Source organism: Rhinolophus ferrumequinum, chromosome X, assembly GCF_004115265.2.
Source record: "Rhinolophus ferrumequinum isolate MPI-CBG mRhiFer1 chromosome X, mRhiFer1_v1.p, whole genome shotgun sequence".
NCBI classification, from domain to species: Eukaryota; Metazoa; Chordata; class Mammalia; order Chiroptera; family Rhinolophidae; genus Rhinolophus; species Rhinolophus ferrumequinum.
In genome coordinates this window covers 5,967,104-5,993,982 of record NC_046284.1, presented here as the reverse complement: position 1 = coordinate 5,993,982, position 26,879 = coordinate 5,967,104, and the positions used below count along the sequence as shown (strand labels likewise).

Genomic DNA, 26,879 nt, shown 5'->3' with positions numbered 1-26,879 from the left:
AAAACTGGACAGATCCATGCAAAAAAAATTAAACTAGAACTCCTGCTTAGACCACATACAAGAAAAAAAAAACACTCAGAATGAATTCAAGACTTAAATCTAAGACCTGAAACCATAAAACTCCTTTAAGAAAACATAGGCAGTAAACTCTGTGACACTGTTCTTAGTAAGATTTTTTTCTGATCTGTCTCCTTGGGCAAGGGAAACAAAAGAAAAAATAAAGAAATAGGACTACATCAAACTAAAAACTTTTTGCACAGCAAAGGAAACCATCAACAAAATGAAAAGACAACGTACCAAATGGGAGAAGATATTTGCCAGTGATACTCCTGATGAGGGATTAATATCCAAAATTTATAAAAAACTCATACAAATCAACAACCCCACAATAAACAATCCAATTAAAAATGGGCAGAGGACCTGAACAGACATTTCTCCAAAGAGGACATACAGCTAGATGGCCAATATGAAAAGATTCTCAACGTCACTAATCATCAGAGAAATGCAAATTAAAACCACAATAAGATATCACCTCAGACCTGTCAGACTGGCTATCATTGATACATCTAAATGCACATGTTGACAAGGATGTGGAGAAAAGGGAATCCTCGTGCAGTGCAGGTGGGATTGCAGATCGGTGCAGGCACTATGGAAATCAGCATGGAGGTATCCCAAAATGCTGGAAATGGAACTACCTTATGACCCAGCAATTCCACTTCTGGGTATTTATCTGACGAAATCCAAAACACTAATTTGGAAAGATGTATGCACCTCTATGTTCACTGCAGTGCTATTCACAATAGCCAAGATATGGAAGCAACTTAAATGCCCATCAACAGACAATTAAATAAAGAAGAGGTGGTACATGTATACAAAGAAATATTACTCGGCCACAAAAAATGAAATCCAACTGTTTGCGTCAAAATGGATGGAACTAGAGGGTGTTACACTAAGTGAAATAAGTCAAACTGAGAAAGACAAATAGCATGTAATATCACTTATTCGTGGAATCCAAAGAATAAAATAAAGGAACAATCAAAACAGAAACAGACTCATAGTTAACAAAGAACAAATTGATGGTTACTAGACGGGATGGGGGTTGGGAGGCTGGGTGAGAAAGGTGAAGGGATTAAGAAGTACAAATTGATAGGTACAAAGGAGTCGGGGATGTACAGTACAGTATGGGGAATATAGTCACTAATATTGTAAAAACTATGTATAGTGTCAGATGGGTACTAGACTTATGGGGGGATCAATTCATAAATTATATAAATGCCTTACTGCTATGCTGTACACTTGAAATTAATATAATATTGAATGTCAATTATAATTTAAATAATAGTCATGGGAATATAAAGTACAGGACAAGGACTATTGTGTTTCCCTGAAAATAAGATCTAGCCAATCAGCTCTAATGCATCTTTTGGGTCAAAAATTAATATATTTATTATATTATATTACATTACAACCCGGTCTTATAGTAAAATAAGACTGGGACTTATATTAATTTTTGCTCCAAAACATGCATTAAAGCTGATTATCCAGCTAAATCTTATTTTTGGGGAAACACGGTATAGTCAACAACATTGTAATAACTACGTACAGTGTTAGATGGGTATCAGACTTACTGGGGTTATCACTTTGTTAAGTATATAAAGGTCTAATCACTATCTTGTTTTGCACACTTGAAACTAATAAAAATATTGAATGTCAAGCATAAAAAAAAAAGCAAAAAAAAAAAATAAGTAAATAGCCAAAAATAAAAATGACCCTTGGGAGATTGACCCTATAGCCACCTGCCACCACCCCCACCTTGGCCCTTTTTGAAACTAACATCACTAGGATGTTGCCAGACACTATGAACTCCTTCTGAACCGCCCCTTGCTGTTGTTCGCCATGTGAGGCCAGGGACTGGCGGGCCATCTCTGCCTCCATGGGTGATGGGAAAGGCACCCTGAGGCAGCTGGTGGACGTTCGGTTAAGGCACATCCGATAGCGACTTCGCCTGCTTCGCCCCGGCCACTCTCACCCGACTCAATCCCCTCACATCTGCTCCCCTCCTTCCTGCTCCCTCAGGCCATCTGCCCCCACCATCTCTCCTGGCCACCACTAGCCCATCCCCCCAGCCACTGCTGGCGTCTCCCGCCTTTACTCCGTACCCCCAGGCTGAGGCCCTCTTCCCCTCTTCCCCGGCCCACTGCCTCCCCTGGGTCCGTCCCCCTGGCCACCCGGCCACTCGTCAAATAGGATACTACTCGACCGGTTCGCGTCCTGGACCTCCGGCTGTGGGCCCAGCCTCTCCGCTCCGCTCCGATGCGGCCTGGTCCCCAGGGCCTGGAACGGTGTTTCCGCCCGGTATTGGGGCCTGGCGTGCCTGTGCGCCACAGGCCACGGCACCAGCCTCTCCCTCGTCGCCTCTACCGGCGCCCTCGTGGCCTGCAGGGCCATCTGGGCCACCAGAGTCACCAGGAGTGCTATGGCCTTCATCACCGCCAGCTGCACTGCCTGGGCCTTGGTCTGGGGCCTGCATGGCACCCCAGCCTCTACCTCGAAACTGCGAGCCCAGGCTCAACCGCTGAGGTACTGGGGCTCCTTCAGGAAGCCCCGCCCATAGCTGGTGACGTCACTCGGTGCGCCTGCGCAAACATGTCTTGCCACCACTCTAGAAAGATCGGTCTCGCGAGACTACTGGGCTCATAGCAGTTTCCCGCCGAGCGTGCCCCGCCCCACGCTTGCTGCTGAACCATAATCCCTGTACCGATGCCAGCCTGGCCCGCCTCACATGTGACATGCTTGCTTAGTGCTGTTCCCCGTCATAGAGTTCTGGAAACGCGTCAGGAGCGTCTGGAGGAGGCCAGACCTGCCCCTCTTTCTGTACTCCAGAGATGGCCTGAATCTGCGTGGACTGGGCATGACCCAGCCCTGGGGCTGGGGTGGGGGGTTCCAGCAGGAGGCAGTGCCTGTGCTCGGAGCCCCCCTACCCAGTCCCTGTGGGAGCCGGGATGGATGGGCCTTGCTCCTTCAGCACCATTTCTCGCTCCCGGCACGATTAGTCTTTGGTGCCAGCCAACCTGGGGGAGAAGGGATGCTGCTGCCAGTGCTGGGGTGGCCGCCAGCCCTACCACCTGTGTCTAGGGCTTTCCCAGCTCCAGGCACACACACTGTGATGCCTCCAGTCAGCAGGCTTGGACCTGGGCCGCCCCAGGTGTCTGGAGTGACCCGCTGGTCACAAGGGCTGCAGGAGTGTGAGCACCACCCCCGGGACAGCTCCTAGTCGCTTTGCCCTCTGCTAGCACATCCCTCATGGGCTTTCCCTCCCCCAGAGCAGTCTTGTAGTTGTCACGGGGGCTGGAGGTGCCAGGGCCCTCAACTGGGACGGGACCCTGTGTCTGCTGGCCTGCTGGGTGCTGGTCTACTTCTTTGTCTGCAAGAGGGTCAAGTCAACAGGAACGGTACAGCTGGAGACACGGAGGGCTGGGGGTGATGGCAGGGCTGGTGGGCAGCATTGCCTGGGGGTGGGGTCTCTTTATCCATGCTGCCTTTCTGCGCCCAAGTCGGGGGTGAGTAGATGCGGTGTTGTGTCCCAGGGATCTGGGGCTGCTCACCTGGCGTGCTCAAGCTTGCCCACACCCTGCCCCTGGGCTGGGCACAACGGCAGGGGTCTGAGGTGGGCACCAGCCAGGGAAGGGATCGGGGCTTGGCTCCCACCTGCCAGCTTAAGGCTGATGCAGTTTCCACATCTCAAGTCTTCCGTGTAGCGGCTTTACTTACCCACCTCGGTCACTCCAATCCCGAGACAGCCGGGTGGACCCTAGAAAGTCGTCCCCCACACCCTGACATCAGCTGGACGAATGAGGCTGGGTGAGGGGGTGGGGACAGCGGGGACATTCTTACTGTGCTAAAAGCCACTGCAAACATAGCAATAAAAACATGTCATTTTCCAAAGCTGGCTCCTGCTGCACCTCTGCTTGTAAGGGGGTGGGGGAAATGGGACTGGAAGTTTTCAGGGAGGCCTCCTCACCTTGAGCTGCTTCCTGGGGCAAGTATTTGTTCTGAGGGTGTGTGCCCCCACGCTGTTCCAGGACCTGGGGAAAAAACAGAGCAGGGGAAGCAGCGGCAGAAAGCATTTGCCCCACAGAGCTGACATACTTGGGGAGAAAGGACAACAGTATGGGAAAGAGGAACACGGAGCAGGGCAGGTGGGTGAAGGGATTCAAGAGAAAACACAGGAAAGAGTTGTTAGCAGGTCAAAGGCACAGATTTCCGGAAGGACTAGATGTGCAGGATGGAGAGGTGTGCTGACAGGGAGGACCTCCAGGTTCTGGCATAACTGGGTCCTACTAACATGGGGCCACCAAGGGAAAAACCAGTCTGAGCAGATGAAGAGCTTTGACCTGCTGATGAGCAACTTCCTGTGCTTTCTACAGATCTCTAGAATCTTCGTGCTTACCATCATCTGCAGTGTGCCTATTCTCACTGAGCCTCTGGGCCCCCGCACCCCTTCATGCGCTCTGACTTGGAGCTGCTGGGGTAGACACACCTGGACCCGATGCCAGCACTCCCCTCCAGCTCCTTGTCCATCCACCTTTTCCTGCCTCCATCCAGCCGCTGCACAGCATGGGCCTGGGAATGCAGGGGAGTTTGCACCCCTGGTTACAGCTCTCTGCCAATGCAGCCTAGTGTCACTGGGTAAATGCCTCTCTCTCCTATGTTTTGGAGGGACGACTCTGAGGTGGAAGTAACTGCTGGATGAATGAAATGGGAATGGAAAAATGAACACTGGTGTATTCAGCTGTTAACTATCTCAGTGACACATGGGCGGGAAGTGTGTGAAGGAATACACCTACGTCATGCTACATATTTCAATAGTATATGAATTGTTCATAATGGGAAGGCATTTGTGTATCATACACACAATAAAATCAAAACGAAAATACTAGAAGAAAATTTCAATGAACTTTATTTGATTTTAGGGTACGGACTTTTCTAAGCCTACTTACAATGGAATAATAATAACCAATGACACCCATTGAGCAAGTACCATGTTCTAGGCACTGTTCTAAATACTAAACATGAATGAGCTCGTTTCATCCTGAAACACACCAACCTTTTCATCGTGGTTATCTTTAGTAGTGAGATGATATTTATTTTGTTTTCCAAACTTATCCAAACTTTTTGACAATGAGCAGAGATTACATGTGTGAGCAGAAAATAATTACGAAAGTTTTTCAGCAGTTGTTGTTTAGAAAACAACTTCTAATGAGTTCCCAAGCGAACTACATTGCTGAAGTTTTAATTATCCTGTTCTATGCAGTGGAAGGAGATCTTCCCTTTGAAAGTGCTTCCAACTGGCACCTTTTCTTGATTCAATTAAAGGACTGTGATGAAGTCCCAGGAGTCCCCGAGCCTGGGGACCAGGCTATCGACTGCGGGGCCAGTGTGGCGCAGCCCTGTGTGTCTTCATCACTTTGAGTTGCTTTCTAAATCCCACACATAATGCTCATCCTACATGGAGAGTTATTCCTCTAGAGGGCACCTGACAGTTTGCTTCATCAGCATTTCATCAATATTGCACAAGAAAATATTTTGCCCTTGTACCCCTCCCAAGTATTCAAACATATGTTCACCTGTGCACATGGACACAGAAAGTCCATGCACACGGACACAAAAAGTCCATGCACACAATCTAGTCCATGCTAGATTCTCAGGAGGCCCTTAGCACCTCACAGCCTCTCCTCTCCACAACGCCGGCCTGAGCCTAAACACTTCTGGCTGCGGAGCCGTTAAGGCCTTTGCGTTTCTGAACCAAAGAAGACTTGTTCAGAACATAGGAAATGTAGTTAAAAACACATTAGGCAAAATATGTAGTGACTAAGGCTAAGAGGTGACAGAGCCAGGAGTATAATTTCAAGGAAGGTGATGGTTAAATCAACAAGGATCTTTTTGCCAGTTGCCAGATACTTCTCTGGGCAGATACTTCTCAGTTGTCACCATCTTTTTCAGTGACTTTGTGGCCTTGGTACTGACCAAAGTGCAAATAGGGTTGGGCGCTAAGGACAATAATCCACATGGTTCCTGTTGCACAAGATGTGCTACTCTGGTGGCTCTGAAGGACTCTGCTGTGGAAGATGGGGTCATGACCTAGGCATGACGAGGGAGGGGGGAGGAGCTGCAAATCGAGGAAAGCAGACAAGCTTGGAAATAATTGATGCTCATGGTGGTTTTTGGGTGTCAGTTAGGAATGCTTTGGGGGGTGAAACTATAAGGAACTATATTGTTGACCGAACATGAAGCCCAGAGGGACATGGTCATCAGGTTGGTTTAGTTGTCCAATGAGGGCACATCAAGGACCCAGGCGCCCCTCCTGGGACTTTTAACAGAATGTGGGTGTTCCTAGGTTTGATGTTGGGACAAATCACTTTTTCCAACGAATAGCTCCTAAGTATTGTGTTAAAAAAAAAAAAAAGTCATTTTTGTGCCTAATCCCCCAGGTTAATTTGTGAGCTCCTTGAGGCCAAGGAGTGTGTCTTATGCTTTTGTGTGTCCCCAGTGCTATGCCCAGCGCCTGGTATACGCAAGGAGCTCATTCATTTGTTCATTCATTGAAGAATCATTTCCCGCTAAGTGCCATTATTACCGGGAAAATGACGTTGAAACCCCAGCTCTTGTCTTCTTGAAGGAAAGATTTCAATCAAGAGACAGAAATGTGTGCAGCATGGACAGCAGAAGTTTATTAGTAAAAGAGAATACACTCTGAGACATGGAGTGGGCTGACGCAAGAGAGAGAGAGAAACAGCCTCGCCTTACATTGCGTAAAGGCTTGGATTTTTATGGGTAGAATTGCCTCCCCCATCTCCCTTCTCTTATCTCTCCTTCTTCCCCTAAGGTGCCTAATCCTCTGGCGTTTAGCAATGCATTTCTGTGATTTAAGGGCACGTGTAAACACATCCCCTTGGTTTCGTGGGTGAGGGGACTTACACATCCCTTTGGGGTATATGAAAACCTGGAGTCTTGTTAGGCTAGTGAGGGATTGGTGACAAACAGGATGTGTCGATAAGCAGGATGTCTTCTTCTCTGAACAATGCAATCCTTTGATTTAGGGCATCGGTAAAACATCCCCTTGGTTTTGGGGGATATGTAAACACATCCCTTTGGGGTATGTGAGAACCTGGAGTCCTGTTGGGCTATAAGATATTAGTGACAAACAGGATGTGTCCCCCTGCCCTTCTCTGACTTCTAACAACATATCTCTTTGATTTAGAGGTATGTGTAAACCTCGAGTCCTGCTGGGCAGCTGCCAGGGGTCTTGACCCAAGTAGGAGATGCAGCAAGGGGCTTTCTAACCGGGGCTAAATTTCTCCTTCTGCTGCTCATTTCCATCTACCTGCCTATCCTACCAGTATGATGGAGGAAAACACAGGGATCCTTGGCACGTAGCCCAGCCTGTGGGGCGGAAGCGAGGTCAGCAAACACTTTCTTGAGATCATTATACCTGACCTGAGCTCCTGAACCACAGAGGCTTCAGCTCAGCAGGATATTGAAGGCTTTCACTCCATTAGCAAGTTGGGTTGAAGATATGCCAAAGCTCTTGGGGGCTAACAGTTCAATTACTGCTTACTGAGTACCCATTATGCGCCAGGGGCTGGGGTGACAGAAATTAATAATAGTTCTTCAAGTAGCCTTCAAGGAACCTCCAGGCCAGTCAAGGAGACGGACACATCATTTCAGTACTGGGTGATGAGTAAACACTTGGGCCACAGTGGAGAGGTATCTCCTCAAGCCCCGCAGGTCAGGTTGGAAGAGGGGCAGTCTGCACAGGCTACCAGGAGCAAATAGCCCTTTAACCAGTGGAAGGAGAAGGAGGAGTCACCTGGCCCAGAGTCCAGAAGTGGGGCAGACCGTGAAATGCCTCAGGGAGAATGGTGAGTAGGGTGGGGGTGGAGCAGGTCACAGGTCCCCGGTTGCTGTTGGTGTTGCTGCTGCTTTGGTTTGCATTGTTGGGTCACAAGTGATCTCTAGGTCCCTTTTTGGTGATGCAGGATTCGGTTTCTGGGCTGGCTCTGCCTTTCCACCCCTTTACTTTACCTAATTTAGACGTGGGAGCTCCTTGTATTTTCATCCCCATTAACTCTTAGGCCGGAGAAGTGGCTGCTTTCATGTTTTGTTTGGGTCATCTTATGCCCTTCTTCCTGTCAGTGTTCATGTCTCTGACAGTGTTCCAGATGGTGGATGTAATTGTCCATGAGGGGACAGCAAAACACCCCAGAACTACTGCATTTTGGACAGCTTTAGGAATCGTTCCATCTCTCTGGCCACAGAGAAGAGGATGGTAAGGTTCAAGTGCCTGCAAAACCATGGAGCAGCCCTCAGAGGGAAGAGTGGAGCCACAAGGATGCAGTGAGATGACCAACTGGGTTCTTGTGAGGGGCCAGATTAGTCCTGATGGACCCCACTTTGCCCTTCACCTGGCATTGGACTGCCGCCCCATCTGGCTGTGGCTCTACAGGAGTCTCCTGAGGGCACCCTTGACTTTCCTTGTTCCTGAGACTATACAGCATGGGGTAGAGCACGGGGGTCACATTGGTGTGGATTAAGGACACGATTTGGTCCTGCTTGACTTGGGGCAAATGTAAATAAATATTGCACAGCCGTAGTGCAGAAAAGACACCAGCAGGTGCCCAGCACAGTTGGAGAAGGCTTTGCTCCTGCCCTCAGCCAAGTGCATTCTGAGGATGACAGGGACAATGAATCCATAGGGAAACAGTATCAGCAAGAAGAGGATCAACAGGATGAGCATGCAGACCAGAAAGACGGCAATCTCATTGGCTTGCATGTCCGAGCAGGCCAGGAATAGCACAGCAGGGATGTCACAGAAGAAATGATTGATCTCACGGGACCGAGAAAAGGGCAGGAGGAAGATTAGCGTGGTAAGAGTGAGTGAGAGCACAAAGCCACTGATGCATGCCAGAGCCAGCATCTGCGGACTGGGGGCCCTGGTGACAACGAATGTGTAGCGCAGGGGATTGCGGATGGCTACAAAATGGTCATAGGCCATCACGGCTAGGAGGAAACACTCTGGTCCTCCCAGGGCAATGAAGAGGTGCATTTGCAAGGCACAGCCCAGGATCAGCATCCGCTGGCTGCTGGACAGGAACTGGCCAGCATGTTGAGGACAATGACCAATATATAGCAAATTTCAATGGTGGACACATTGTGAAGGGTGTCTGGAGGCAGAAGTCAACAAGGGTGATGAGCACAATGGTTGTGTGTCATGCTAGGGTGACAAGATGCATGATTAAAAAGAGTCCAAAAAACACAATTTGCAGTTCGGCCAGATCCCCAGAGCCCAAGATAATAAACTCAGAGTTTAAGGTATACTTTTTGCGCAGTGTGGCCATCCTACATTCTCCTCTGTAGAACGCCTGGGCTGGAAAAGGCGGTTTTCTAGCAATTCTCCAACTCATGGGAGACCCTGGAGTTCTTTCCTCAGACAGGAGTGTAGCCAGCTCTCCAGGACCTCCTTTGCCAGGCTTGGCCCTGGTCTTCATTCTATGAGCTTCTTGAATTCTGCCTTCTGTGCACTGAGAATGGAGAACTGCTCACTGTGATGTCACTTTTGAGTTATTACAAAAATGAACCAACACGAGGAATGTCTACACATGGAGTTGTTTTTCGTAGACGCTAATGAGAGTTGTTCTGTCTACATTTTGAAGAGTTGTCTAAGGGTGGGGGTGGAGGGCTCAGCTTGATGTTACTAAATAGGTTTAAAGGAGACTGGACCTGCAGGGTCATTGACCTTATAGGGAGTTCCTATAAGGATATCAGTTCTGGCATGTTGATATTCAACACACTTTTGACTGTGCATTGGCTATATTGTCCCACCTTTATCCGCCATCCTCCTAAACTCCCAGGATTCCCGCAGTCAAAAGGCTGTGAACACAATGCCCAGAGAGAAAGAAGTGTAACCAGCACTAGTGGCTGCCTCTCCTGTTTCAGCCTCTCCATTGCAGGGAGGCCCCAGCTTATGTGTCACCTCCTTCCAGACATCTGCCCTGATGCCTGGCCTGAGTTAGTTCCTCCCTTAGGTATCGAGAGCACTCTGGGCCTCCCAAACCATATTACTGACCACTGAGTCTTATAATTCTTTGATTATTTCTCGGTCTACCCCAATAGCCCGTGAGCTCCATGATGGCAATAACAGTGTCTTATTTGACCTCTCAAAGAGTGGTTGGCACATGTCAGAAGCCTCAATGAATGTTTGTTGAATAAATGCCTGTTGTTTATTTCTGCATTCTCTACAGTTAGTACAGCATCAGGAATTGAGTAGCTGCCTAACATACGAGGTCAGACAATTAAGTTCGAGAACTCATCCTAGAAAAAATACTACATACATCATTGCTGAGTATCACTGTGGTCACCTTGGAAGTACTCCCCTGGGGAAGATTTGCACTGATGCCAGCGCCTAGTCCACCCTTTAAAGCAATTTTGGAACTCATTTTCTGGGATGGCCATCAGAGCTGTCATCATATTACCCTTGAGGTCCTGAATGTCATCAAAATGTCTTCCTTTCAATATTTTCTTTATCTTCAGGTAAAGAAAGAAGTCATTGGGGGCCAGATCAGGTGAGTAGGGAGGGTGTTCCAATACAGTCATTTGTTTACTGGCTAAAAACTCCCTCACAGACAGTGCGCTGTGAGCTGGTGCATTGCTGTGATGCAAGAGCCATGAATTGTTGGCGAAAAGGTCAGGTCGTCTAACTTTTACACGCGGCCTTTTCAGCACTTCCAAGTAGTAAACTTGGTTCACTGTTTGTCCAGTTGGTACAAATTCATAATGAACAATCCCTCTGATATAAAAATAGATTAGCAACATCGTTGCAACAAGTTCACAAACTTAAGTGCCAGACCTCGTATATGCTTTAATAAATGGTTGAGTAAGCAGGGAATCTTTGATGTATTGGGGATGGCTGAGGTCATGATCATCCAGGGAGGGCATAGAGTGAGAAGAACAAAGGGTACAGGATGGGCCAGGTCACAGGGTGGGAGCAAACAGGAGAGAGTCAGGGTGGGAATGAGGACTCTCAGGACAATGGGGGGGGTGGAGTGCCTGGCAGGACAGGGGCTTTGGCTGGTCTGTGTCTAGAGTGTGGGAGCAAGGCAGCTTCCCGGACTTTGGGGACATGTTTGCTGATTTGTTGCCGTGGCAGTACCCAGGTTACACGTAGGAAGCCTCAGGTTTAGCCTTCGATTTCTTCCTGTGCATCCCTCCCTTTCAGCAGAAGAGAGAAGGTTCCTAAAGATTCCGGAGAGCTAACAAATCTAGAATCCACAGGAGTTAAGGGTCCCATTGAAGGGGAGTTGTCACCTAAAGGACAGGAGCTCACTTAGGGACATACCATTTCTCCCAGGGCCACTGAGACTCAAAGCGGGTTCAGTGAAACCTGAAAAGCCATCCTGAGGATAGGTCTAGACGATCACTGTGATTCCAGTCTGTTGGCCACTTGCATGCTACATGGAGGATTGTTTTGGTTTTTATTGACTTGGGCACCTGGAGTCTTTGAGCTAGAGCGGTCCCTAGAGGCAACTTGCCCACCCCCCCTTCAGAGCAGATGGTCATGAAGTCTTCTTCCCCATCACCAGCCCTGCCCAGAAGTCACACAGCCCAGCCCAGCGGTCCTCCTCTGCCACCTGCCCACTCTCAGCCTCCCTGCAGCCAGTTCGTCCCATGATAACTGTCTATGAGTGACAGCGTGCTTTCTGGGTTCACGTTTGCCTTCTGTGGCCTTGGACCCTTTGCATTAGCTTTGCCACATCAAATCCCTTCCACTCTTTTCTCCCATGATAGAATATGCTTTCTTTCATTTGGGTCCTAAACCTTGAAAATAAAAGTAAAAGTCACACACGATCCAAACACTTGGAAAGCAAGAAGTGAAAGTCAATGTGAAATTGTCTGCTCCTTCGATCCTCCCCACTCTCCCAGAGAGAACCATTCTTAGCTGTGAGGTTCAGTTCCTTCCCTGCTTGTCCTGTGCATAGAAACACACATACCTCACACATACTCACACACACATGCACACATGCACACATTCACACATATGTACATATGCACATATACACACATGACATACACAAAATCAAATATACACACTTACACACATGAATAGGCACACACAATACACACATGCATGTATATATGAACACATACACATGCACACACATATACATACTTTCATACACTCTCAAGTGTATGTACATAAACATTCACCACCCTCACACATTAAAAAGCTTAATGTTTTCCCCTTAGTGTTTTCCCCTAAAAATATGTCTGGGGGAGGTTTTCAGTCAGTGCATGTTGGTTTACTTCATTCTTTTTAACAGCTGCATTCTACAGCATGGATGCATTATAATGTAATCAACGACAATAATAAATACATCATAACAAATGAAGTCTATAAACAGAAATGAAGAAAACAATCAAAATACATGATAATCGAATCAGTTTTCATTACATTGGCATTGAGATGATTTTTATGTGTGTCTTATCACACTCCATGGTACCAAGTGCATCCTCACATGGAACATAGGGCAGTTGCCCCTCTGGGAATATGGCTAGTGTGTCCTTCCAGCTCTTTTTTCATGGCGCCTTGAACAGCCCTGGATCTGGTGTTACCTGGGAGGGCAGATCGGTGCATGAAGTGGAAATCCCGGAAGACGCCCTGTCAGAGATTCTTCTGTTGCTGTCTGCTGTTGGTGAGTAGCCCAAGAAGGAGGAACAGCCCATCTTTAGGAGAGCAGCGGTGGGGCTGAGTGGCCTGGACCTGGCAGCACAGCTTCTCAGAACACAGAAGGCGTCTTTCCTGTGCGTCTGGACCACGGAGGGCAGCCTTCAGAAGTATTGCCTGGTGGCTATTGGGAAGGGAGTGCCCTTAGAGGAGTTGCCACGTTCTGTCACTCACGTTCAGCAGTGAAGGCAGGGCTCCAGAAGTCCTAGAGTGCAGGTCAGGAAGGAGGCCTTCCCTGTGGTCCACCCCACCGAGGGGAGCACCTTCCCCAGGTAACAGAGCTCAAACCCAATTACTTACCTTTCTTTGCAAAAAAATGCAGTGTAGGTCTTGACAATGTTCTTTAACTCAGATCTGCGGAAATTGAAGCCCCCGCTGTGCAGTCCCAGCATGTGAATGGGCCTTGAGCTGATTTTAGAAGCAGAAAAAGTACAGACTTGGCTGGATTCAATCAAGCGATCAAGCTGTGCTAGGGAGGAGCATGAAGTCGGCAGTGAAGCCCGAGACTGGAGGTCTTTTAAGGCCTCCAAACCCCAACGCTGAGGGTCTATGATTCTTCGTAATGACTACGAGGGAGCTTGGTCAGGGCTATCAGAGCCTCCATTTTTAATCTGCAAAACATGAGTTATCAAAGTAGCTTCACTGAATGAACTAGGGAATCAGACTTACGGAACCTTAAGAATGCGACTGCTCAGCTGACCAAAATTCTGTCTAATACTTCCATCTCCCCAGTTCTGGTCTAGGTGCAGCTCACAGTCTGCATCTTGGCAAACCAGGACCCCAGTTACTCCTGGGGTCCCCTGATGATACTTTGTCTGCGATCATAAAGTGACCCACACGTTGCAGCTAAGCTGGGCTGCCCACTGCAGGTCTTCCTTTTGTTCACCTCCATTGTCCACAGGGTTGCTCAGAAAAGCCTGCTTACCACCACTGGCCTTTTAACAATTACCAGCACCAGGCCAAAGCCATTGCCATGTCTCAGAATCTTCCAGTCCTCAGAGGGCCAGCACAGTGCTGGGCTCTGGTTGGCAGCAGGAAAAAGGTCCTCTTTCCAGCGTTTTGCCATACCCTGAAACAGGAAACAGGACCCCCCAAACAGCCCTGTTTGTGCTTAGAATCCCACACAATCGCCTCGAATCATTCCAGTAGTTTCTACCTCTCATCCTGCCCCCAGAGGGGCTTCTAACACTCCAAGGTGGGTGTGTGGCACTTTTCCAGCCTCTCTACCTTCCTTTTTCTCCTCTCTGGCCCATCACTCCTCTTGGCCACAGTTTCTAATACAAAAGCCCTTCTGCTTTCTAATGGAGACAAAGGCCATGCAACAGGCTTTGGGGACATCTCTTCTATGTGAGCTTGTCCTGCAAGCGTGCAAAACAAAGTCACTGAGCTTTCCTAAAGGGAGCTGACTCAGCAAAAACCGACAGACATCCCAAAGAGAAACCTAGTCTAGAGGCAGAGGTCAAGGCTGCAGCAGCTCTTTGGCAGGGCAAATGGCCCAGGGCCGAGAGTGCCTGCTCTTTTACCGGGGAGTGCAAATATTCACTTTCGTACCAGGATTACCTAGGAATGGGGCCCAAAGGGAGGAATGGAAAGTAAGAGGTTTTAAAGATAAATATAGCACTTTGAAAGAAAGGTACCTCAAATAAGACCTAAGTAACCGGGGCTGCCATCTTTACAAATTCCTAGATGTTCTAAAGCAGTGATAGCTCAGCTACCACATCGCTCAAAATTGCCCATGTTTTCTGCATCTCTCTGCAGCTAAATATCACAGAGTCTGATAAGATCTGGGCCAACATGCCACTGAGGTCTGGGCACATCATTCTGCTGGGCCTGCAGGACCAGGGGTGGATATTTGTGTGCATCTTGTTAGCTGCCGGGACTCTTTAAAGGGGAAAATTCTGGGTAAATTGGCACTGAAATAACCTAATTGCAGAGGCCCATTCCTGTGGATGGTGGCCCAGACTGCAGACAGAGCTCTGGCTCCGCTAATCCCCCAGAACCTGAGACTCTGAGCAGAGGGGAGGTTGGAGAGAGTGATTTGGGACTTCAATTTCTTTCAACTTTAACTCACGGACTGAAAGACTTTTATTTTGGGCTTTCCTCTAATGTCTTTAAACTTCAACTTGCATGGAGAATTTTGAACGTTATCGTCTCCCCAGAAAGTTCATAGTGGGTTAATAGTCGAGGTATCTCGTACGTTGGACTTCAATTATCAGTGTATCTTATGGTTGTCATTTGATCTTGTGGCGGAAGCTCTGGTGAGATGTGTTGGGCAATGGTAGCTGGTAATAATTACGAGGAGAGTAGAATCAGGAGTGAACTTTTGGCTGTGGGTACACCATAGACTTAATAGTAAAGCCCAGTGGGTGAAGAGGTACAAAAATGTGTGAAATGTGAGGGGTGTGTGTTGGTGGGTAACTCATGTCTTCCCTGGTTTCCTCGAGGAAGGTGGTGCTGCATGGAGATGCAGTGAAATACCTTATTGCTGGGCGGCACCCGTAGGCCCACATGGCTTCACTTAGTGGTTAATTCGTCAAAGGCACTGGTCTCTTTCTTCTCTTTCCACCCAGCTGGGAGGGAGGCAGCAATATTGGAGATAGGAGCCTGTGCTGCAGACCCCAAACTTTCCTCCAATGGCTTCTTCAAGTCTAGACTGTGTGGGGTGGGGTTGTAGGGAATTAGCAAGCCCATCCAACTCTTACAGCAAGCTGTTTATCCACCAACCAGTTTTACCAGTGTGAAAGCTGTGTTGCTTCCCCTTCTGCTGGGGCTTCTGTAGTATTCCTTAATTGGCTCAGAACTCTGGCAGGGGGGACGTAAGCTATTTATTGGCCCTTCTCTGCTCCTCCAAATTCTCAACTTAAGTGCTAACATTTGCATTTAAAGTTCTTAGAAATTGCACTGTCAGGTATTCAGGAATGCTGTCCCATAGTGAGCTCCACACCGCCCTCCTTCTTCACCATATTGGCTATGGGACTGACACCTGCCTGGGGACCATCAAGAAGCCACACCCTCCGCCCCTTCGTCTGGATACTAGGGCTCTTCTCCATGGAGTCACCTGCATGTATTCCATCGGGTCAATTGTTTTCTCCTCAACAGTCTCTTCATGTTTTGAAAAGGTTAGCTGCAGATGGGTTGGTTCTCTTTATTTTCTTGCCTTGTATTTAGGTAACCACAAAGAATTCCATAGCTGGAATTACCTAAAAATGGGCAAATATTGGAGGTCTAGGCCCACCAGCAGCCCCACATTTCTTTCTGTCTATTTCCTTCCCTCAGATGCTAAGACTCCACAGATCTTGGGGCTGGAGGTGGTTTGGTCTCAGCCAGTCCAGATTTCGAAGTTTTTGGGGACACCTTATCACCTAGTTATTTTGTGGACATTTCCTGGGTTTTCTTTTTCTTTTTATTTGGGGAGGGGGTTCTATCTTAGTTTCTCTCTCTGTCTCTCTTTCCTTGGGAGGTGGGGGAGGGTTGGGAAGAGTCAGAAATGATGTAACTGCCACTGCTGCCACCTTCTCAGAGTCTGGAAGTTGTATTAATTCTGTATCAGAATAATTAAGAATAAAGATGTTTTAACTTTGATACAAAACAGAAACAATTAGAAAGTCTGGGCAAAATCGTGATTTGAGGCCATGGATCTAGGTACTCTCTCCAGAATTCTCCTGAAACGACAAATGAAATACATATTTTAGGGGGGAGCAGTTCAGCAGAAAACAGCAACATCTTCTTTCCAGAAACTCTGAGGAGCTGCTGCCAGCTGTTTGTTTAGAGCAGTGCTTTTCGACCCTCTTTGGTAAAGGACCTTTCTTTTTCTCTTTTTGAAAAAAAAAATTTCCGATCTTAATGGATCGATGATTTTGCAAAATACAATAAAATTAGTCAAGAAGTTAACTGAAGAAAATACATACCAAATACAAGCTTACTGTCACGCGGAGCGGCCTGCAGGGTCTCTGCTCCCGCACCCCACATAAGAACGCAGGACATGGTGAGGCCAAAAAGGAACACCCACGGAGCCATAGCTAGGGGAGTCATACCACTATATTCTCGCTGGCGGCTGGGTTGGACACACAGGAAGCAGGAGCCACACGATCTGCAACTTGCCGTCCGCTTTCTGCCAACCAACCAACCCCACTTGCTAACTGCAATCCACGCTTGCCAGCTCAGCCACCATCTTCTTGCTAGCCCCCATTTGCTGTTAGCGTAGCCACAGCAGTTATATTAGTGGCCAATGGCTCACTGGTTACAGCTGATGCCCAACTAGCCACAGCTGATGGCCATCCAATCTCAGTTCATGGCCATTTACTACCTGAGCCAGCACCTTTCCAGGTGAGGCCGAGAGCCTGGAAACTGCACTCCTGGCTCTGTCCCCACACTTACATTTTATTATTATTATTATTATTATTATTATTATTATTATTATTATTATTGTTATGTCCAGCAGACATAAACTCTGTCTCCATATACCCGTGATTTCTGTACTTATCACAAGCCTGGAACAGTTTGCAGAGCATCATCAAATTGAAAACAGTATTCATTTCTTAGGACTGCTGTAGGTTCCAGGTGGATATGAATTTGGGGGCACATTATTCAAGCCCCCGCACGGACCACCATCATTTTGTAAACCTCATTTTCAGTAGGTCTCATGCAGAGGGTACAAACAAGACTATTTTAAAGGCAGAGTCAACCTGTAGTTCTCTGCATAGGAAAGCAGAGCTCCTTGGGGAATTGCACCCACTAATTGAGAAAGGCCAGGGCTGGAGGTGAGGTTGGGCTGTGTGACAGTTGGAGAAAGGAGAAACCTGCCCCACCCCCTGGCACCTGTGGAAGCCCAGCCTTCTAAGAAGAAGTCTATCGGAGTCTTTATTCCCACCTGATACCGGCTGCATTTGACAATGCCAGAGAAAGGGGTGGGCACTGCCATGGAGTGACTTCCGGAGGGGAAATGTGCCCAATCTACCTACTGGTTGCCACACTAAGATAGTTAAAGAACCCCTGTGATGCGATTGTCTTGGGCTCCAGCCTCACCTCCCTCACAGTGGAGGAGAGACTATTATTCCATAATGAGATTGGTTCCTGCAGACTCCCTTTGGAGACTTGTCTGATGGTAATCAGTGTTCATTCTGACATAAACCAGTGCCTGTCCCCTGTCTCCCACGACCTACTGGTTTCAGGAACAGGCCATTGTCCTGACCTGGTCAAGCATGCAAAGTAACTGCCGTACCTGGTCTTGTTCAGGTACTTATATCTGTGACTACACCCTCCCCCTTTACCCTACTTAATTTTTTGCCACTTGTCAAGTGGCGCAGGGATCCATTTTCTCTTGCAGGCATCCAAAATTGCATCTCATGTAAATTTCCTTTAATAAACTCAATTACCAGAGCGGAGTGGCCAGCCTCTTTCTTTGGCCTTTCCCTGTCCTCTGCATATGGGGGTAGATTTTCAGTCCCGCAACCTTTCCTGGGTCTATGTGTCCTAATAACTGGCGAGCCTGCGAGGAGAGCAAAGAACTGGGTCTTGGGAAAGAGACATCTGGGCAGGAAATCCTGAGCTGGCCATCTAATTCCTAGTGGGGTATGCTAGACGCACATGGACCAGTGTTAGTACAGAGATGTCCCCAAAATGCGGGCTGGTCACATTCATTTGTTTGAGGGACTACACATTGCACACTGCGGTAAGGAAGTAGAGTGCATGGCCACAGCTGTGGGGTGGCCCGTCTTTGGGGTGATTCAGCTCCCTCTCTCCGCCTTTTATCCCTGTGGATGTGCTTCATTCTTGCTTTTCTCTGAGGACAAGTTTCCTCTGCATCTCCTATCTGAATGGTGGCAAACATGGCTACCAACAGCTCCCAAATTCACAGGTGACAGTTCCGGTGTGGGGTAACTTCAAAACCGTCCTGCTATAAAACAATCTCACGATTCTCTGTCTCGAATCTCTACTAAGAGGTCAGAAGAGCCAGCCAATGACAGCGGTAGGAGGAGATGTTGGGAATATGGGTGTCGGCCAGCACACGTGAAGTGTCAGCTCACGTGAAAGACATCGATGTCAAGATGCGGCAGCCAATGATCTTGCTTTGACCTGACTCCTCACTTCACCTTCCCCTGTGGTGTCATCTAGTGGTGAAAGCTGCCTCATTACAACACCCTCGCGCCAGGTTGCACCCCAAGGCCACCATAAAAAGAAATGAGAAGGGAGAGTCATGGCATGGAAAAACAGCCCAAGCGTAAGGAAATGACACACACAGGGTTGACCAGCCAGCATGTAATATCTTTCTTCCACTTACTTTTTCCACGCTTCCTCTGTAGAGCATGAGCTCTCAATTCTGGATAGAGCATCTATGGAGCATTTCTCTGTGTCCACCTAGTGGCTATCCTGGGAGTCTGCAATCAGGGGCAACATTCAGGCTTTGACTGAGTTAAGAGAGCAAAAGGTGCTAATATGACCTCGAGATTGAAGGACTTTGTCATCCAGACCTGAGTGTCTATCTCCAGGAAAAGATTTCCGAACACGACAGATGCTGAGCACAGGTTTGAGAGAAATGCTAAAACACCTGCAGGTTCCCTGCAGCTTGTCAGGCTGTTCCGCAGACTTGACTTGTTCTCTTTGCAGTGCACAGGGCGAGGCCAGCAGGAAGCCCTTCAACTGAGACACAGAAATAGCTGCTCGGGGAGACCTGCCTGTTATTTTGTTTCCTTCAGTACTTTCTCCCCTGGCCATCTGGACGCCCCACACACACCTCCACAATGTTGAACTGGGTGTGCAAATTTTAAATTGGAACGATGCTGCCAACTTGTCCTGCAGAGACCTGCTGCAATATACACACACCATCTTCAACAGAACATAACAATGATTCTAGCCTCCCACCCTCACTCAAATTGATGCAAGTTCTTCAAATTTTTGCCAGTTCTAGTTTGTCTTTTGAAAAAATTAGCAAGGCTGAGCATCTTTTTCTGTGTTTATTTGCCTTTGTATTTCTTTTCAGATAACCTCCTTCTTCACATTCAAAGCCAAGTTTTATATTATTGGGTTGTTTGCTTTGTCTTCAAAAAAATCTTTAACAAAATGAGCCCCTTCAAACTGAGATGAGTATTTTCCCATTTGTCTGTTGCTACACATACATTTTGGATTTTATGTAGCCACTTTATCATTATTCTCCTCTGGGATTCCTGAGCTCAGACATATTTTCAACACTCCCAGAAGATATCCACTTGTGTGTTTTCCCAGTAGTTTTAGTGTTGCATTTTTCTGTGTTTACTCTTTGGTCCACCTATGATTTATTTTGATGTGAGCAATGAGATAAGAATCCACCTCTGTGTGTGTGTGCTGGTGTTTTCAAAGAGGAAAGCCGATTGTCTAAAATGGCATGTATTGGTGCTGGAAAAATTCAAATGCCACATGCAAAAGAATTACAGTAGACTGCTATTTAACACCATATACAAAAATTAACTCAAAGTGGATTAAGACCTGAAATAATAAAAGGCATACAAGAAAACACAGGTAATGAACTTTTGGACCTTGGTCTCAGAGAGGCTTTTGTGAACTTGACCCCAAAGGCAAAGGGAGTAAAAGCAAAAAATCAATGAATGGGATTATATCAAAGCAAACAGCTTCTGCACAGCAAAAGAAACTATCAACGAAACAAAGAGGCCGCCAATGGAATGGGAGCAGATATTTGCAAATACCAACTCTGACAAGGGGCTAATATCCAAAATATATAAAAAACTCATACAACTCAACAACAAAAAAACAAACGATCCAATTAAAAAATGAGCAGATGATCTGAACAGACACTTTTTGCAAAAAGACATACAAAAGGCCAACAGATACATGAAAAGATGCTCAACATCACTAGTAATTAGGGAAATGTAAATCAAAGCCACAATGAGATAGGGGCGGCCCCACTACAGACCCTCCCACCCCCGACAACCGAACCGAGCCTCCATGCGCCAAAATCAAATCCTGAGACCAGCTGGCCAGAGAGCCTGTGATGGGCCAGAGTCCAGCCTGCAGTCAGGCCATGTTCGGTGACAGCAGCGGCCCAGGCACCTGTGGCCCCTTCCCAGCCCTCCCTGCCCAACGTGCTCAGGGCCACTGGAAGATGAGGAATGGCCACCCAACCCAAGAGGAGATACCTGTCTCCCATGGCCAACTCTGAGAGGACCTGCATCAAGGAAATTTCCATCAGAGGGGGAACATCACTGCGGGGAAGTCAACACTCGTGAATATCCTTAAAGAAGTCTGCGAGGATTGGGAAGTGTGGTTCCTGAAACTGTTGCCAGATGGTGCAATGTTCAAAGTATTCCAGATGAATTTCAGGTACCGACAATGTCTCAGAATAGTGTTGGAAATGTTTTCCAGATGACATATGAGAAACCTGAACAGTGGTCTTTTACCTTCCAGTCATATGCCAGCTTCAGTTGAATATGAGCTCAGCTCGCCTCTCTCAATGGCAAGCTCAAAGATGCCGAGAAACCTGTATTATTATTATTTTTTTGAACAATCTGTGTGTAGTGGCAGGTCTATTTCTGCATCTAATTTGTATGAAACTGACTGCATGAATGAAGTAGAGTGGACAATTTATCAAGACTGGCACGACTGGTTGAATAACCAGTTTGGCCAAAGGCTTGAACTGGGTGGAATCATTTACCTTTGAGATACTCCATAGAAATGTTTGAGTAGAATATATGCACGTGGAAGAAATGAAGAATAAGGCATTCCTCTTGAATATTTAGAGAAGCTTCACTACAAGCATGAAACCTGCCTCCTTCATAGAACACTGAAAAGTAACTTTCATTATCTACAAGAAGTGCCTGTCTTAACACTGGATGTTCATGAAGACTTGAAAGACAAACTCCACAGTCTGGTTGAAAGGGTCAAAGACTTTTTGAGCACTTTGTAATCTTGCCAAAGACTACAGGCCGGGAAATGATTCCAGATACTTCAGCTTTGTGTATCTTCATAGGCTGTATTCACACAAATCTCTTTAGAAAACTCAAGTTTTTAACCGTTTTTGTTCCAAGAAAAGAAATATTTTTTGGTGAATCCATTGCAAAAGTTTGTGACCAGTGTCTCTTCTCTTCTGTCCCTTCCCTTCTCCTTCCTCCCTCCCTCCCTCCCTCCCTCCCTCCTTTTTTCCCTCCTTCCCTCTCTCCCTCCTTTTCTTTCTTCCTTCTTTCTTTCATGGAAGTTAAACAAAGACATTGAATTATGTCTCACAACAGAAAGTGTGGAGGTAGATGTTTCCACAATCAGTATAGTGGCAAAACCACATCATCCAGGACCCACCCTTTTTCCGTCTTTCCTCTCTGTTATCCTCCTCTGCTGGTTGGCATTTTCTCCTGGGCTTCTCATCTCACTGGCGACCAGTTTCTTAACTGGAAACTTTAATGTTACATAGTAAATGGTAATGTGTCCTGTTTGAATTAGTGCAAAAAGTTGAAAGTGGAATTTAAGAAATCTCTAGAAAAAGGATTAAGAAGAGGTGACTCACCTTCCACCATAATATATGTGGCAGATAAGACCACATTTAGTATTTAATCACTTCACTGACATTATTAGTGTGTCTATAACACATTTAGAGAGAAGAAGGTTAGACTTTGTTTCCAGTTTGTAATGGCATAACCTATCTTATAAGTCATTTAATCTTTTTCGTGATTTTGTTGCTACATGTGTGCTATGTGTGAGACTTCATTCATCGTTTTGCATTGGATTTGGGATGATCAAAGAGGAAATGTTTCTGTACTTAAGAGATAAGTGAAGGTTATCACATGAGTAAAAGATTTAATTTATATGAAGCTTAAAATAGCTACCCGCTTTCTCCCTTTTGAGAGCATTCTCTTAGAATGAAATATTACTATTACAGTTAAAAGACTCGTTTAAAGTATGATTGTCTTTAACTTGGAGGTGGAAATACAGTTTTTCCTACATTTCTTCTCATTTTTATAGATAAAATGTGAGTGGCACCTAGTGAGGGATAAGTTTTCCCATTTTATTCTTTATTGACTCCGCACTGGGAATGAGTGGTCTTTTATTACCTTTGTACTTCATGAGGAGTCAAAGGAGAAACTGAAGACAAAGTAGGATTATCTTCTTAGTCGGCTTAGTCCCAACTGTTATTTCCTGCCGCATCCTGCTAGCCCCACTGTCTGGATTAATTAGGCAGCCTGCTCTTTTCAAGTCAACACATTTCTACTTGGAGAACATCATGATTATTCTTTGCTTCATAGTTTGCTTTGCTTCTCTATAGGTTAATACCTTATTTACCCTCCCACCCTTCTTTGAGAGCAATTACTGATAAAAATGATCCTGCTTCACATGTTATCTCCCTTAAAAGGATTATCATTTTTGAATGTATATTAGGAAATATATATTAATAAAGAAGACAAAAGGGTGAAGTAGTTGTAATTTTCAAAAATCTGCATGGATTCACTTTAATTCTGTATATAACTAAAGATTATTTTCAAGTGTTTTTTTTTAAACCATGATGAGATACCACCTCACACCTGTTAGAATGGCTATTATCAATAAGACTAGAAGTAACAAGTGTTGGCGAGGATGTGGGAAAAAGGGAACCCTCACCCGCTATTGGTGGGAATGTAAACTGGTACAACCACTAAGAGAAACAGTATGCAGGTTCCTCAAAAAATTAAGACTAGAGCTGTTATATGACCAGCATTCCCTCTTCTGGGTATCTACCTGAAAAACTTGAAAACATATATTTGTAAAGATATATGCACCCCTATGTTCACTGTAGCACTATTCACGGTGGCCAAGACATGGAAACAACTGAAGTGTCCTTCGTAGACGATTGGATAAAGAAGATGTGGTACATGTATACAATGGAATATTACTCAGCCATAAGAAAAGATGAAATAGTGCCATTTGTGGCAACATGGATGGATTTTGAAGTATCGTGCTAAGTGAAATAAGACAGATGGAGAAGGGCCAGAATTATATGATTTCACTCAAAGGTGGGACATAAAACAGAAAGCAACAAATGTACAAACAAAAGAAACTCGTAGACACAGACAACAGTATGGTGGCTAGCAGAGGGGAAGGGGGCTGGGGATAGGATGAAGAGAGTAAAGGGGGTCAAATATATGGTGATGGAAGGAGAACTGACTGGGTGGTGAGCACACAATGCAATATAGAGATGATATGTTATAGAATTGTACACTTGAAACTTAAATAATGTTATTAACCAATGTCACCCCAATAAATGTTATTTTTTTAATTTTTTAAAAAAATTTAAATGCCATTATTCAATGTTGTCTTTATCATTTATTATATTTCTCCTTTATCATATAGTAAACTTCCATATACATTTTTAAGTCTATTCTGGGCTCTTAATTCCATTTCATTCATCGGCCTTCTTATTTACTTAGTTATTATTTAATTTATATTTCCTAGGACACATTCTACCTAATTACATATCTTTGGCAATATTTTCCTGCCTATTCTCTGTATGCACTTTTCCATTTGTATGTTAGTATCATTATGTTGGTATTTTAATTGAGTTTGCAATGAGTTTACCAATTAGCTTAGCAAGAATTGGCATCTGTATTATTGTATGTTTTGTACCAAAAAGTGGTATAGAAGTCTATTTACTTAAGCATTCTTTGATGTCCCTCAGTAGAGTTGCACAGATTTTTAATATAGTAATTCAACAAATGCTTATTGAGCACGAGCTATATGTCAGTCACTGTGTTTGGCACTTGGGATCCAGCAGTGAACCAAACAGGTTGAGATGCCTGCTCTAGCATAGCTGTCACCCCAGTGGGGAAGAAAGAGAAGAAGCAAAGCACCAAAAAGTAAGTAATGTAGTGTTAGAAGGTGATTGGTGCTATGAAAGCCAGGTGGGCAGGGCAAAGGGGGTCGGGGTGCCTGCGAGGTGGGCCTTAGAGGGCACGCTTACACAGGGAGGTTGATAGGACATTTTGAAAAGGGGGCATTCGTTTTTTACTTATTTGTTTGTTCTGCAATGGTGTGGTCTTGGCCCTCGGTTTTATTCTTTAGTTTTGTAATCTATTTACAACTTGTTCTGAGGGATTTTCTCTTTCAAATTAATTTTCATTTAATTTACAAAAAACCCAAATCATTACACAAATGTAATTTGCAAAGTCAAATAATTCTACAGGGTGTATTATGAGAAGTGACAATCTCCTGTATCCCTTTCCCTCCTTTTCTCCTTTTCTGAAGCAACCACTAAATATAGCTAAATAGCATACTTATACTGCTGCTTCTTGATTTTCAAGTTTAGCATTATCTATTAATTTCCCACTCGGAGAAAGTTAAGAATCTAACCCTGTTTCACCACTCTCCCTTGCAACCACCACAAGCAAACACACGTGCTTCTTCCACCTCATCCACTCACTATAGTGACAACAATCAGCATTTCCATTATAATTCTAAGTGAATGTTTACAAATGCATTTCCCAGACATTCCTGGGCAATCTGACAAGTCTACCTGAGGAAATCTTCTCGAGCCTGCATGAATGTTTAGCAATGCCAGATTCGACCTAGAGTTGATCATTTCTATTGAACTTTCAGGGGATCTATTAAAGTGTAATTAATTAAAAACCTTTTGAGTGCCTGACTACTGGCTCTGCACTATCACCTGATTTTCAGCCTCCTATCTTAACTTCAGTGGAAACATTTCCTTTCGTCAGCCCAGCTCTGTCACCACCGTGCGTCCAAGAACGTCAAGCATGGGAGGCCACTCCTGAGTTGTGTATCATCATGCCTGGTCCCCAGTAACTATGCTGTCATTTCTGACTCCCGACTACCAGGGCTGTTCAGTTTTGGGTTCACACTCAGCCACCTCTCTGTCCATTGGGGTTAACATTCACCTGAGGCCTGTGTCCACCTCAGCCCTGGCGGAGAGACAAAGGAGCCTTCATGGCCAGGAAGGCTGATGCTCAACATGTTGATGCTGCCATGAGGCCATCGTGTTCTGATGTAAATGCCCTGCTGGTGGGTGGTGGTGGTGGTGGTGGTGATGCTGGACTTTTTCCTGAACGAACACCTATATTTACAGGCTAGTTACATATGTATTCTCTCAGTGAACCCCCCGAACAATGAAGTGAGATAACTACTACTTGTTCCGTGTCAAAGATGAAAAATCTAAACCTGACATTAAGTATCACAGCTCACTTCAAATCACACAGCCAGGAAGGGTTGGAGTTGAGCTTGGGACTCTGGTGGTCTGTGTGGCTCCAGCTCAAGTCCATCCTTCAGTCAAGTCCTGCCCTCAGTTTCCATTCTAAGCAGACTAGTGCTCGATTCTCATCTACTTCAAGTCTCTGTTTGGTTCCCTATTAATGTGTAAACTCTTGCACTCATAAATGAAGTTTCCCCAAGGAATAGGCAGGCAGGGGTAGTTTTAAAACATAAGTCAGACATTATGTCTTTGCAACTATTTAAACCTATCGAAAATTTCAATTATTAGTTTAAACACGTGTGTGTGTGTGTGTGTGTGTGTGTGTGTGTGACATAGTTTCACAAAACTCTTTTGGAAGAAAGTGAGTAAAACTATTTGAAGTACACTGATGAGGTAGACGGAAGCTTGGTTACGGACTTTGAGGTTGTAACCAGAACTGGCCTCAGCCCTCTCCTTTGCCCTCTCTGAGACTGGAACACAGCAAATGGATACGACAAGCCATCCCGGAGTGCCTCACAGGAAAGTGAATTCGCTTCCCAGCCTCCACTGTGAGCAACTCACTGCTGGGTCTCAGGGGCAAAGATGAAAATCGCTTCTGGGACTTCTCACTATTTTTAAAATCCAATGTCATGAAGGCATGAAAGCCTTCATGTGGGAAGTGAAAGTGAGAAATGTGAGGAACTGGAGTCACATGATGAAGATGTGGCTGAACAGCCGTGGGGAATAGCAAAGAGCGCTCATTTCCTTGACAAGACCTGGCTGTCGGAAGACTTGGGGTGTACAGAAGAGGGGTAGGGGCAAGCTGGTTTCTCTAGGACTGGGGTGAATACTTTTCTGTCTTATTCTGATGTTGGAACCCTGCAATGTTTCATAATAATCTGAGAAGCCGTCTATGTCTGTTGCTTCTCTCATTCTTGCTTTAGGACAAAAGTTGAATGGCAC

General features: G+C 45.9%; 2 pseudogenes; one reads left to right on the top strand and one right to left on the bottom strand.

Annotated features, from left to right (window-relative positions):
• Window positions 1-2,148: 2,148 nt before the first annotated feature.
• LOC117025208 (olfactory receptor 10T2-like) lies at window positions 2,149-9,398 on the bottom strand (annotated as a pseudogene).
• Window positions 9,399-20,883: 11,485 nt separating this feature from the next.
• Window positions 20,884-21,677, top strand: LOC117029402 (deoxycytidine kinase-like; annotated as a pseudogene).
• Window positions 21,678-26,879: the final 5,202 nt, after the last annotated feature.